General features: G+C 33.9%; 1 long non-coding RNA gene across 1 annotated transcript; it reads right to left on the bottom strand.

The window, feature by feature from the left end:
* Window positions 1-327: 327 nt before the first annotated feature.
* On the bottom strand, window positions 328-13,244 carry LOC120350983. Its single transcript, XR_005571139.1, has 3 exons — window positions 13,164-13,244; window positions 8,413-8,653; window positions 328-841 (listed from the first exon to the last, which is right to left on the bottom strand). It is a non-coding gene; the product is annotated as an uncharacterized LOC120350983 (long non-coding RNA).
* Window positions 13,245-14,949: the final 1,705 nt, after the last annotated feature.

The following is a 14,949-nucleotide window of genomic DNA, read 5'->3' as shown; positions in this document are numbered from 1 at the left end:
TCTTTCAAATGTTTATTGTAAGACCATGAATGCAACTGCACTGAGAGGGAGATGGAATCTATGATGATTGGAAGTAAAGGTGAAAATCGTGGAATCGTAATGAACAATTTCATTCTCATTCTAAAATTATGTTCAAAATAATAGATTATGGAGACACGTGGTAGTCTATTGATCAATGGAATAGACAATATTATGTTTCAGGAAGAATAACGACTAAAAATGAAGGATAAGGTCTGAAGGATAGAGAATAAAGATATAAATAATATCATGATTTGTGATTGTATTGATAAATTCGATAAATGAATGAATGAATGAATGAATAGAAAATTGATAAATTCGATCTATAATAGTTCAAAATGTTATTTATTGTTCGTGTAATGTTTTACAGTAAGATCCTTCTCTATTGCATTCAAATAATGTTTATCCGTCTCGAAAGAAATGAATATCAGTGCTAGTGAAGAATAAACTATCAAGTAATGATTATATCAATCCTTATTCACCAGTTCTGATACGACACTCGGTGATGTTCGCTTTTCTATCATAATGAGTTAAAACCTCTTCAGGGACAATGGCACGCATGTGGCCATTTACAGTTTTGCTTCTAATTTATTGTAGAAACATGTTATACGATCGAGTAACAGCTCATTTTTTCCCTTTTATATCTATAATGTTGAACAGCCTGCTTCGAAGTGATGATTCTATGTACTTTGGCACATATGATGCCACAAACATCGGGAAGGTCCTTCACTTATCATTTTCTCTTTGTGAGTGACATAATGCTCTGAAATCCATGAAACATTATTCAGATAGAGAGTGCTGACGCCAATGTGAGGATATTGATCTGAAATAAATGAGGATTGAAATTAGAGCTATGATAGATGTCCAGTTATAGAGATATACATTCAAAAATTTATTATTCTTGTTCGTATGAACAAATGACAAAATATATAATAACAATAATAACAAATTGTGTATTATCAGAGTGAGATCCAATCTTAATGTAATTACAGTAAAAATTCATATTTATACATATTTTCCACCGCATCCTTCAAAAATATCAAACTTTGAATATTGAACCTCATTCCATAATTACTTGCAGAATTTGAGATAATAATTATTTCCATTGTTGATATAAATTTGCGTAGTATACTATGGGATTAATATATATTCTCCATATCTTGTAACTAATAGTTACTATCTTTTTCTGTGGATTCACTCAAAACCAAATCAATTATTATATTCAAATTTGTAAGTTCATTGATATTATTATGTCTTGTCTGAATGAATAATTGACTCAATCACACATTTGAAATTGTGTGAATCCTTTTAAATAATAATAAGAGAAAAAATATCGAGCTTCAGTTTTCCTTATTCTCAACTAGCAGGTAACCCGTGCTTCGCAAGGTTCTATTTTAAAACTCAACAAACTGAAAACTTGACTTAATGAAATCTAGAAGAATTGAAAATAGGCCTATAAGAATCCTAGGTTGATTAAGAATTTATATGCAACATTTCAAGTAAATCAGTCCAGTAGTTCAGACGTGATGATGCGTCAAACATAATTTTGCTATCCTTTACACGTGTATAAGTGTATAAGACAGTTCTTTCCTTCATTATAGTATAGAAGATGATCAGTATCTTTGAATTAGAATAACTTTTGGAAGGTTTGAAATATCGATGTGCGGTTTTCACCATATTTTCTCTTGAAATCCTGTATCGAAATCATGTATCATATGACCACCTTCCAATTTAGAAAAATGAAGTTGGATTCAAAATGGCGGACGAAATTTGGGTGTGACGGAAAACCTGTCTTTATTATTCGAATAGGATTCCTAATCATACCTATCCTCTAATTTTCTTTATGGAAAAAATGTTCATTTGCTTCCATATAACAACTGGAAGCATGTCAAATTGAAAACTTGACAAACTGAAATCAAACTGTGATCAAATCTTAAAGGATCGAATATAGGCCTATAGTTAATAAGGAACCTATATGCAAAATGTCAAGTTAATCAGTTCAGTAGTTAAGACGTGATTATGTGTCAAACATAGTTTTCCTATTCCGTACGTGCGTGTATAAGCCAGTTCTTTCCTTTATTATAGTATAGATTATCATATTGCAAGGTATAGATATCATACATATGATAGTATAGATATCATATTGCGATTATAATGAGCAAGGAAAGTTGTGTGAGTGTACCACACCAGATTTTTGTGTATTGGAATATGGGCTTTTAAGTAAACTCAACAATAAATTTTCCACTCTTCGATCGAATTTGACTTATGATGCATGATTTTGGACCGCCTTGACGAGCCGAGAAGAATGAAGTGTAGTAAGATGAAATCTGAGCATTGTGTCAGAAGTTATAAGTGTTTGAAATTTTGATCCTTGAGGTGGCTCAAATTCATGAAATTTAGTCCTTAAGCGCGCCTCTCCACTAGGAAATACTGAAATAAAGTGCATCTAACGGGTGATTCTGATAGAACAAAATCTTATGAACTTATGTCATTGTGCGAAATATCAATGTGAAGACTATGTAGTTGGTGATGATGGTTGAAGCTGAAAATTAGGTGTTCTTCACAATACAAGGAGCATTGATGTCAGGTGTACCTGGAAATCTATATGAGATAGAGCGCTCTACCTGATCTCAGATTGTAGAGCACAAAAATACGCCCAGAGAGATTTTGAATTATACATCTAAATGGTAACAATCGGAAGATATTGTTGATCAAAAACTAAAATTCATCAAAATTGATTTTTTCTTCAAATCTCACTCATTTTTCAAAAATCATAACTCAGTACTCAATAGAGATAGAGAGTTTCGAATGATTCCATTTTATTCAGAATTTCATAATCTAGAAAAAAGGCTAGAGCAAATTTTTCTGCCCGATTACGAGATTTGGCTGAAATAGCTGAAAACTGGAAAATGAGCCGAAAATACGAGGTTTTTGGGCCACCCTGTGTCTAGCACAAGGAAATTTCGCATGGAGAAATTGGTTCTGGACTTCTCTATGTACCCAAATAATATATTCAAAAATCAGAACTACAATATAAATTGCAAGCACACCTCCTTTTTTATGTCTATATTGACTGGACTAGTAGGCCTATACATTGCATCAGAAAAACGAAGTTTCAAAACTATGTTTCTTCTAAACAGATGTTTTCGAGATTATTTCTTTGATGCAGCAGTTTCATATTCACCATATTATTATAAAGAGTTTGTGAAAATAAAAATATAATTATCAATACAATACTATTATAATATTGATAATACTACTACTAATAATAATAATAACAATATTATTATTAAAAATATTTATCAATTATCAAAACAATATTATTGAGGTTAAGTTGAATCATGTAGAAAGCAATAATAGAACAGCTGTTTTTTTTTTATTTTATCATATGATTTGAATGTGAAATCGTATGTCCCATAATTTGATCATTAATTATGAAAAAATCTAGAAGGAAAATTGAAATTTGGATTTTGAGGTACACAAGATTGATATTTTTAGAATCTATGTGCAAACTTTGGAGATCTTATTCATTTCCGTTTTTCCGGTATGCAATTCACAAGTTGACATGTTCTGATGCGAACAAACAAACACTCGAACACACGAACAAACACAACCCTACTCTCTCTTATTATATAGATGTAATATAGATGTAATAAATCACACTTCGTATGATCGTAATGAAACTCAAATAGAAGGCAAATTATCTTGACAAAGATGTTCTCCATCAGAATCCATTAGGCAGCTCCCAATCTGAACCAACAATGCATCTCGAATGCAGACATCTCGAGCTCCATTCGTGAATGGTGATTGGCCTTTTAGCACTTTTTCGACTTGGCCCGTCACAAAACGCGTCATGACGGATTGATTGATGACAGCGCGTCATAAACAAAGGTCAAGGGGAAAGGACATCAAGACTAAAGACCCGCTCAATGGCATCCAACGGCCATTTTGCATCCATTTACGTCTTTTGTCACGTAAAGTGGAATCAGTGATGCGTGCCACCACTCAAATTGCCAATCAGTCATTTTCCAACTCTCTTATCGCGTCCAATCCTATTTTCTAAAAACAAATAACCAAGATCGAGCACCTATTTACGTCCAATCAAATACGCGTTCAAATGATGCGCCTCTTGTTTGTGAATTAGTGGCTGGACTGGAATTCCAAATATAAATTCAGTTTTGCTATGAATTGAATGAATGAAAGAATTTCTAGCTTTAGAGGGTATTGTTCCTGCCACACATGAATAAAATTATTCCTATAATATAGAGAACATAATATTATAAAATTGTTATTATTTGTGTTCATTGAAAAACTTGTAAAACGTTCAGACAATTCAGAGGATTTTGAAAGTAGTTGATTTTTACAATATTTTTAGTAACTTTATCACACACATAATAGATGGAGCATAATTTATTATATTCATTACAAGTGGAACATGGATATCTAAAATTGTATGTTTTCCAAAGTGTTTGTTCAACTCAGGCTAGAGCTCAAAATTTTTCATTTTATGATTGATGGAAGTAGATTTTTTTATTTTTTAAAATTAGGAAATTGGGTACCACCCAGACTCAATAAAGAATTGTAAGGCAGATTCTATGTCTATGTTGCTCCAAGAGCTTATAACAAGATACCTTTTGAAATTAAAATGTTAAAAACTAAATATAAGTTCAGAAAGGAACTGGAAATTTGCTTCATGAGATGAAAGATGTAGAGGAATTATTTAAAAAACTAACATAAAATGCAAAAACCTTCTTTATTACAGTCAACAATGTTGCACAATCTTATGTATCATTTTATATTTGAACTACTACTATTAAACTACTCCAATAAAATTCATTCTAATCAACACAGATTTATTTTATAGTACCGTGATCAATGAATCAACTCCGTTTTCCCAGCCTTTATGTCAGACAAAACTGTAATAAGCAAAATAACTTTAAGTTTCATACTTTATTATTTGCCACCAAATTAAACCTAATTCAGTAAACACTGCACGCATTGGAATCTAGTTATTACTTTTATGAGATGAAACTCCCAAATAGGCACGCCTCGGGGGTAGCCTACCTTATTTCTTCGCGAAATATGCTAATATTCTGTTTTGTTGATTATCCAAGTATGTGTATTTTATTATCTTGTATTGATGAAATTTTTTTTCAATTTTTCTTTTGTTTATTCAAATTTATATTGTATTGTAACTCATTCCATCTTGTGAAGAAATATAATTTATTATTATTATATTATCATTATGTTTTGAAATGAATGAGAATCTGTACCAAAATTTTGAGTTATTAAATGGAATTTATTCTATCTTAAATTAGTAGTTTTCAGTTCCCATGAAGATAGTAAATTTATTCTTGTTCATTGGCAACTTAGCCAGCATTTCTAAAATCATTATAATTATGATCAGAATCTTATTAAAGTCCTTGATTCCCACGATCCCACTTGGAATTATCTATTCTCACGACAGATCTAGACGCCAGAAGTATGCTGATTCAATCCCATAATTCTAAACTTGCAAAAGGGAAATAACTTTTCTCTCCTAGTTTCCTTCTTGCTTGAACGTATCACCTTCCTTATTTACTGAGGAGAAAGAGAGTGGACGAAGAGAAATTCACCGGCGATCGGGTAAATATTTCAAGTAATTATGGTAAAACTGATCAGTCTGGACGCCTCTGAAAACTAGGAGAGCGATCATTCTAATCCCAGCTGTCATAGTGTTAACTGTTTATTGAGATTTTCTTACAATTTCCAGTAATATGTTTTCGTTTGGGGGTACATTCTCATTCTCTCCAGGAGATTGATTGTCCAAGTGAATCGGACATCTTTTGAAGTTACTTTAAATGTAGGCTAAGAGTAATATTTAGAGGTAAAGTCCCCCTTATAGAATATGCTAATGGGATAGATTAAGATAATTGACAATTGATTCCCTCTACACTTCGGATCTTCAATACCCCTTTTGGGTGAGTATTTTCATTATTGTCATTGAATATGATTTATAATTTGTAAAGTGTTCGATTTATGTATGTTAATAATATTATTTCCTCATAGGAAGCGGTGAATTGTATTTATTTGATGATCTACCTAGATCATCAATTGAATACAATCCTATTAGATATTGGTAATTATTATGTTTCTAATTCTGTTGTAAATTTGTCATCAGGTTTCTGTATCGGGCTGAGAATTTCCATTGTAAAAGGGCCGGCGACTTCTTCCAACCATGGATGGAATCGTACGTCATTGAACGCTGATGAGGAGAGAACAAGACTAACTCCCTTTTGGATCTGTCGCCGCGACGCCTGAACATTCCTGGAGGACGACTAATACTCTTCACCCTTCATCCATCTCCGCCAGGGACTCCGGACATCGCGACGACAACTACAAAATGAGTACTTGATCTTTCCCCACCAGAATTCAATGTGTCCCTTAAATTTTGGTCTCTTAAAGACGTAAAAATAATTAAATTTGGTCTCTTAAAGACAAAGATAATCTTTAATTGAAGAAAGTATTTATTGTAAAGTGTTGTTTGAATTTAAATATTTAATATAGAGGCAATCAATCGTCAAATGATTTTTATTTCGGATTCCTCACCACTAGAATAGTACTAGAAATTTCACTAACCCCTCCACCATCGGGGTCTCGCATGATTTCCAAACTTATTATAGTTGTCTGAAAATTTAGGTTCTCAAAAGACACTATAAAGTCGTTATTCATTAAGCACGACAAAGAATATATCAAGCATGAGTTGTAAAATTACCAGTGAGATCGATTTGAACACACTCAGAATTACATAATTATTTCCTCACTACTCACCCTAGAAGTTGAGGTCAAGAAACTTACTTTGAGAATTGAACAACTAATGCATGTTATCGAGGAATGAATCAAAGTCCACGAAAGTTTGATCAATTGATTTTTGATAACTGCTGAATAAAAATCTCTCTTATGTACGGAATGTGGCCTGCCACCATCAGTGATTACAGTTGTGAGGATTTCACATAATGCTTTCTACACCGATTCTGATTTCAATTATTTTTATGGTAAATCATACGAGTACATCATGTGCTATGATATTGAGAACATCATGGATTACCGGTACTCAATATAGACATGATTAAAACAACTCAGTCAACAATCAGTCCCCTCAATTAGTACGAGTGAAATTCATCAATATGTGGAAAGGGATGCTGTTCGTATTGGTCAGTTATAACAAATGTTAAGCTTATACCAATGGTTGACTGAACATTACCGCTGATATGGTTCAGCATTATTGAGGGGAAAAGAAAAATTAATAATTTTCACATCAGAGTCTCTCATGAAAGAGGTTCATTATGTGAGAAGAATGTGGAGATTGGCTAATGCATGAACTTTTGCAAGACTTGGTAGCAATTATTCCATGCTCGGGATAGTTAATTAGTGTGTCAGGCGGGTCTCATCCTCATTTTTCAAGCTAGAATTGAGGAGAAATAACATTCGTTAAGGCTGTAATAAACTCCGTAGATCGTTGGAGATCTTCAACCGCCTAAAGCATTGTTGGATTGCTCAATCCGGCAGAAAACAGGCAGCCTATCCATTAGACCAGTGTAGCAGAGAGAGGAAAAAACGCACACCTTATACCAGATTTGTGTTTTGTAGCGTGAATATTAACTAACGACCACCAAAAGCGAAACGTGTCTTGCCCTTTTTGCATCGCATCGCACCACTAGCCCTTTAGCGCCAAAGCAGCATCACACCAAACCACCATAAATGCTCTTTCTTGCCTTTGAACTCATATTTCAGCCAAAGGCCCTGTTGCTGATATATTTTCAAGAAAAATAACGCTCTCATGTTCGATTATTCTCGGTTCATCAACACCAATTTTGGGTTTGATTTTTCCTTTTGATGAAGCTCTATCAATATAAATTTTCCCTCTAACAATATTACTCATTATTTTCAGCATGGAATATGCTGAATATTGATTATGCGAATATAGCCAATACTACATGGATAAATCAATTTTATAATAACCCAGATACACCTTCTCAAAATATATAGAAAGACAGAGGATGAGTTACAAATGTAGGCTACACTTTACAAATGTTATGAAGGTTGAAAGTATTCTCATAGGCAATATTCGAATACTCTTATCCGTGATACTCTAGATCCAATTCAATTTTAAAATATTTATTCGTATTCAAAGATATCATACATTTCAGAATATATATAGCTTTTATATTAGTACTTTTTGGAGAGGTTCATAAAAATGTGAAAGTTGAAAAGCAGTATAATAGTATGTGCTGGGGATTATCCAAAGCTTATCATTGCAAGTTGTAATCTTTCAAATGCAATCCTTAGAGAAAGTTTATTAGGAAATAGACTTAATTCATTCAATGGATAAAATAGTTTTTGGAAAGCACTTACATTGATAGACATAACAATCAGAGCTTTGTGGAAATATTCGAGCAGCACGCATACACATTATGAAGTCTCCACATACTCGGAAGGTTACGTGATTCTAGTGCATTATCAGAACGTTGTAAGTGATTCGAAATGTCATCCTTTCTCAGCATGATTTCCACTCATTAATTTTTCATCTGGTGTCTCCAAATGATTTGAATTAACCGAAACCCTGTTTTGATGAATATTCCGAGTTGAACTGGACCTGAAACGTAATTAATATTACAATATAGAAAATTTATGGTCGTATACCAAAGAATATTGAAAAATAAGAAATAAATATTTGGAGTATGTTAGTTGAAATGGTTGAACGAACCATTGATTAGTACATTAGTTTATCAGTTCATCGAAAATTATCAGAGTATAATATAGTTTCTATTGTTGGAGTAGTTGAATTTTTCCACTTCTGATGTTAAATATTTAAAATTACGAGCACATCAAATGAATAAAAATCATGATGAATGAATAATGTTTTCTCATGGATTATGTTCGAAGGAGAAAAATCTATTGATTTCGTTCTTCTCTACATCACACATTGGAGCAAAGATTCAGTGATCCAAAATTTAAATAATAAAGAGATCAACAACTAAAGGAATGACAAGAATAAAATTTCTAAAGCCCGCACACTGCAACCGTTGATCAATTGAATGTTTTCTGGCTCGACCAGTAGGATACAAGCAGCAACTATTGTAGTCGACTACTAACAACGTTTGAAAAGTTCATCAACGAAAGATAATTTCTCACCGAGGGACCGAAGAATAAAACGGAATGACTAATGTCCGCCATTCTCCTACTGGAGACACGCAGCGTTTTGAAGCGCGCGTTTTGTCGCGTCGCCTGAAAAATAGACGTCGTTTTTTGAAACACGCGACAACCGATTCACGTGAGAGATTTAGGTGGTCAGCACGGTCTTTGCGAGGCTTGTCTCCGTATAGAACTGTTTGTTATTGTTAGTTATGTTTAGCGAGAGGAAAGCAACAAACGAACAATAATAAATTGTCGTGCACTGCACAAGAGAAATAAAAGACGAAGGCCAACCTACAGTGAGACTCGCCAAACTGTCAGTATTCCTCACAAGTAGCATCAATGCTTCTCATTCAGATAATGCTGACATTTTTAAGCGATTTTCACTACAGCAGCAACAGATAGACGGTGAGGTTTTTGTGGACGCTCCTGCATTTTAGACACCGGTTTTTTCACCTGCAAAAGATGGAATGAGGAGTAAAAACGTTTTTCACCTCCACGAAGAATAGAATCCGACTCTTTGCCCGATGAACGAGTGTGCAAACGACAGCACGACTTCAAAAATTCATCGCAACTGTGAAGAATTTCTCCCTTTCACACCGTACTGGAGTTGGAGTGTTCGGCCCTTTGGACAAGTCAATGCATCTTTGCTGCTGCGCTGATTCGACGAGAACCGAGTTTGAACTGGATGGAATTTATTAATGTGTGCCACTGTTGGATGCTGGGTGAATTGAAGAAGAGCATTCATGTTTCTACCTACTGGCTCTGGGCTGTTTATTTTTGTTCTCACATTTTTAAAGGTTATTTGAAGATTAGTTATTGGATAAAGGTAGCATCTCCCATTTTATTTTATTTTTTGCTTCGCTAGAGTGATGTGATAACGAATGTTATGGCTCAAATGAGACTTGTATATATAAAATATAAAGTGAGTATGAACATGATTCGATGAAGGCTAACAGATTTTATATTGAAGAGATTTAATGATATAAACCAAGTGTGGAATTCTATGTGAAGATCCAAATCTAATCCCGATAACCAAAAAGGATATTCAATGACATCAGCTGAATAGAGGAACTTCTTAATGGAGAGTTACAATTTTTATCATTCATCATTCCTCAGATTACAATCACCGGGCAATTCTGCATCTGTAGTCTAACTCTAGACTACCTTATCTGGAGCACAGTTTCAGAGAGAGGGATGGAAGGATCTATAACAGATCTGTTGATATTCAGAGCTCCTATTCTGCCATTGAAAATACCCTCTATGGGAGGTTATAATTGGATATTTGGAATACTGATAGGAATGTTTTATCCTATCATTAAAAAACACGCCTATATGACTTGAAATGCTGAACTATGTGAGGAAGTGTTATACATGAGGAAATGTTGTCTGTCAATACAGTAGGCAATTACATTCAGGCAACACAGGCAGTAGCAGTAGGATAACAATAGCCAATTACTTTTACATACTTATTCTTTCGTCTGATTGAACTTGAGTTTTAAACTCTTTTTTAACTCTTTTAGAGGAGCTGATGTTGTCTAAAAAATTGTCGACTGGAAAGCTCTTGACTGATTGGGAGATCATCGAAGTAAATTCATTCATTCAAATTTCATAATTCTTCTACTTTTTTGGGAAATCAAATTTAATAAAATATTGTGAGTAGGCCTATCATTTCAATTTTATGGAAGTGGGGTTGCTCAAACATATATAACGGTATACATGTCACAACACATTGGCATTACATATTCGATAATCCAGTTGCATTGCGTCTGAAATGATGGCGAACAGATTTATCACGGGTGAAAATGATGTAGCACCCTGCGCCCGATGAGAATAATCATTTGCTCAGCTTTGGAAAGTGGTATGTTTTTCAGAGCTCAGCGACGCTGTTCAGAGGTGATTTTGTATTATAATGAATAGCATTAGTACGGGTCGTTTGTAATAGGATGCAAGTCATGCCAGCGGAGCAATTATTTTCGCTGGATGCAGATTAATTGTGAAGTGTTTTTTTATTTTTTGGGAGGCTTTCGCTTTTTTGTGTCGTGCGGAAGGTGGTGGCCGTCAGGCAATTAAAAATGCGTGACATATATAAATAAGTATATACCTGTATGGGCGACATATATACATACCTCACTGAGCCAGACAAACGTTTGTCGTGTCATTTTCAACGCAGTCGAGGGTCGGTCCCAAGCACAAGCTGGAAGCCCCAACCACTCCCCCCCCCCCTACAACACACGTCAAAAAGGCCTCCTGCACACTGACAGTCGACTACTTCGGCATTAAACATAGCAGTGTGACACCTGACTTGACCTCGGATCAACTAAATAGTTTTTTGTCAAAGTTAACTCCAAATGCAAATGGAAATTCAAGTTCAATAACCTGATGTAACTAGGGGACAATGACCTTCGAATCCAATGACCTCTAAAATTATTATTGCGATAGGATTGATCAATGAGTGAATATGTTGACATGGAAGGCTAGTGATCGTTCTGATGAAGTATTTGGCATTTGACCTTGATGAATGTTGATGACCTTGTCCTTTACAATTTTGAAATTAGTGAATGACCTTCAATATCAATAATTACAATTCAATGCCGTTTCCGTAATAACCGTGTCCAGAATATTTGGAACTAGATAGCTTCAAGACGAGTAGTTTTGAATCTAATTGTCTTTCCTAGATTATGATTTAGTGTCTAGTGACTGTACTTCTGTCTTTTGTAATCTACGGTACATCAGTTCTAAAGCCTTCGAATGAAGCCCTCGTACGGGTTGTTCGTAGACTCCATTTATATTATTTTCAATTATAATTTTCCATTTGAGCTCTTCAACTACCTCCAAATTGATTAAAGTATCAATAGAGTCATAATTTGTGGTTTCAAGTTTTGCATTATCAGTAGGTACTAGAAAAGCATAGAATCAATTGATAGTTTCCAACATTTCTGTCATCACACTGAGCTACCATCACGATAAATAACCATACTCGCCCATGCTTCCTTCCAGCTACTGTATTACTCGGAGTGATATCACGAAAAAATTCATAGCAACAAGATAAATTATTGTTTTTGAAATGTATGAATTCAGGGCTACTTACCTGTATCTATAAAATAGAATTATAGTACCCTTTAAAATTGTAAAAATATTGAAAAACAAGAATACAAATTGTAACGTAACTACTAGTTTTGGTGATCACACCATCGTCAGGTTATGGAAAAAATTTAATTCCAATTTAATTTAATTTAATTCTATTTTATAAATATTGCTTTTGAATAGGTCCACTTTATTGTACAAAAATCCAAGGAGTTTGTGTTATGATGATTGAAGTAAAAGTGAGTTTCTAATTGCATTGATATTGCTTGAATTCATTTCATCAGTTATCATCATAAATAATGGAATTTCTTGATTGTAAAATAATAATGAATAACTAATCGTAATATACTTTTGTACATCCAGTGAAACCAAAGCGGTAAGAACTATGATAATGTAGATTGAGCATAGTAATACAATGATAAACACAGTTAATTAATGAATTGATATTCTATGAGAAATTTATGTCATCCTATGGATTATAAATAATAGCAGATTAAATGTATATTTTATATAATACTAGTAGGTAACCCATACTCCGCAAGGGTCTACTTTAACACAAGACAAACCGAATGAAATCTTGAGGAATTAAAAATAGGCCATCTAGAATAATTAATAAAAAAATTATCAATCATTCCCGGTTAATTAAGAATCCATATTATGCCAAATTTCAAGTTAATCAGTCCATTAGTTCAGACGTGATGATTTGTCAAACATAATTTTCCTATTCCGTAAGTGCCGGTTCTCTCCTTTATTATAGTATAGATTACTGCCAAAGGAATTGAATTTCTGTTTTACTGGATAGTGTATGGAAAACTAAGCAACTATTTAAACCTATCAAGCACAAAATAAAGTGCAATGAATGCATTTTCAAAATGAGTACTCACATAGAATCCCAACCAAATCTATACAACACTTAAAAAGGAAACGGAGATGCTCCATCCAAGATTGCTCAACAAGAACTGAACATGTCGTGGGAAGATGTGCTCCCAAAAGGTACGAATAGTTGGCGAGGGGGACACCTTCACTCCAGAATTGTGTAAGGTGGAGGGTACCCAACTTCGGAACTGGTTCTTCCGGTCACCAAAATATTATATCAGTCAATACTGTTGACCCCTGACCTGTTCTTGGTGACCCCAATCGAAACTGTTGCACTGCGACCTTAATTGAAGGTCATCCATTACAATATCAATCAAAATCTTAGAAAAAAATTGGAATCACAATGAAATTGTTTCTTGTTTACGAAGTTGATATGTATGTGTCCGAATAGTTTTTGAGCTGTTGGGGTGATATCACTGATAAAATATTCAATGAATATTGATGTAATGCGTTAATACGAAACATTAATGAGAAACTTCTAATGCATTTTGTCCAACAACGACACAATTATTCATAACACAAATAAAACCTTATTATAAATTTTATAAACGAGTAATTCCTACCTCCATATCCATCCTCATAATATGATTTTGATGCAATATTAGCTTTTATAATATACTTGAAATTATGATCCTTCCAATCCTTCCCGATTTACAATGTATTACCTTTCTCATAAAATGTATGACCTCAGATCTTCTTATTTTCATTTATAAAATAGAATTACAGTACCCTTCGAAATTAATAAAATAATAGATGAATAATAATTATCCTTTCATATATTCAACTAGTATTTCGCAGTTGAATTTTTTTTCAATTTTCAGTATATAATTATCCAGTGTACAATGCCTGACTCAAAATTGTGATCAAATACTTATAATTATGATAGTGATATTTATGACAGTCATGGAAAAGATTCTTGAAACTGATTATTTTTTGAGAATCTAACTAATGAGGATACTTCAAAATTAGTTCCTGTTAATTGATGATTAAAATCAGAGATGAAAAGTTGGTGTAACAGACCATCCACTATCAAATTTAATGAAGTTACTCGATTGATGTTCTTGATCAAAATTCACAAGAATATCGGATACTGCACGAGTTGAACAGAGGAGTGCAGCATTTTCCATATCAACTACATTACACAACAAAGAGATAGAAGACTATCATAATTTTTCTCATCATATTCAAAAGCAGCTCCCGTAATTATTCTGCAATTAGCGATCTCAATTTTTCGCTTTGTACGCCATCGTATACGGAGTTTTTCATGGAGTATATAACTTTTCATTAGAGCTTGACAGGATGCGGCACAAGAAGCAAGCGAGGAAGGAAAATTTTCTCTTGAATAGAAAATATCTGACTGAAAAAGATGAAAATTAGAGGACCGGTGCTTACAGGCTTCTCATCTACCTCCCTGCTGTATTTGAATAATGATAATATAAAATATGAAAAGGGCTGCCGTGGAAAAAATAATCAAGAACAGGTTTATTAGGGGAACGGGCCTGCAGAGAAGAAATTTAAATACAGAATAAGGTTGGCGCTGCTGGAATAAAGCATATACGAAATGGGAGAGCCTGATGCTGCTCGTTTGAGTAATTTCCGTCCCTCGTAAGATGCAAAGAAAGAATACCTTGCATAGAATGAAAATATCACGTGATCTACAGCCAGCGCCTCACTGGACAACATGATTGATTTCGCTTTGAGTCAAAGTCTGTCTACCTTTCAAAAAAAGCACCATCTCTGTCTTCATTAACCAGCTCATCTGAAACCAGCTTCTCTGAATAACGATAATTATCT

The sequence above is a fragment of the Nilaparvata lugens genome, chromosome 4 (genome assembly GCF_014356525.2).
Source record: "Nilaparvata lugens isolate BPH chromosome 4, ASM1435652v1, whole genome shotgun sequence".
NCBI lineage: Eukaryota > Metazoa > Arthropoda > Insecta > Hemiptera > Delphacidae > Nilaparvata > Nilaparvata lugens.
This window is presented reverse-complemented; position numbering and strand designations above follow the sequence as displayed.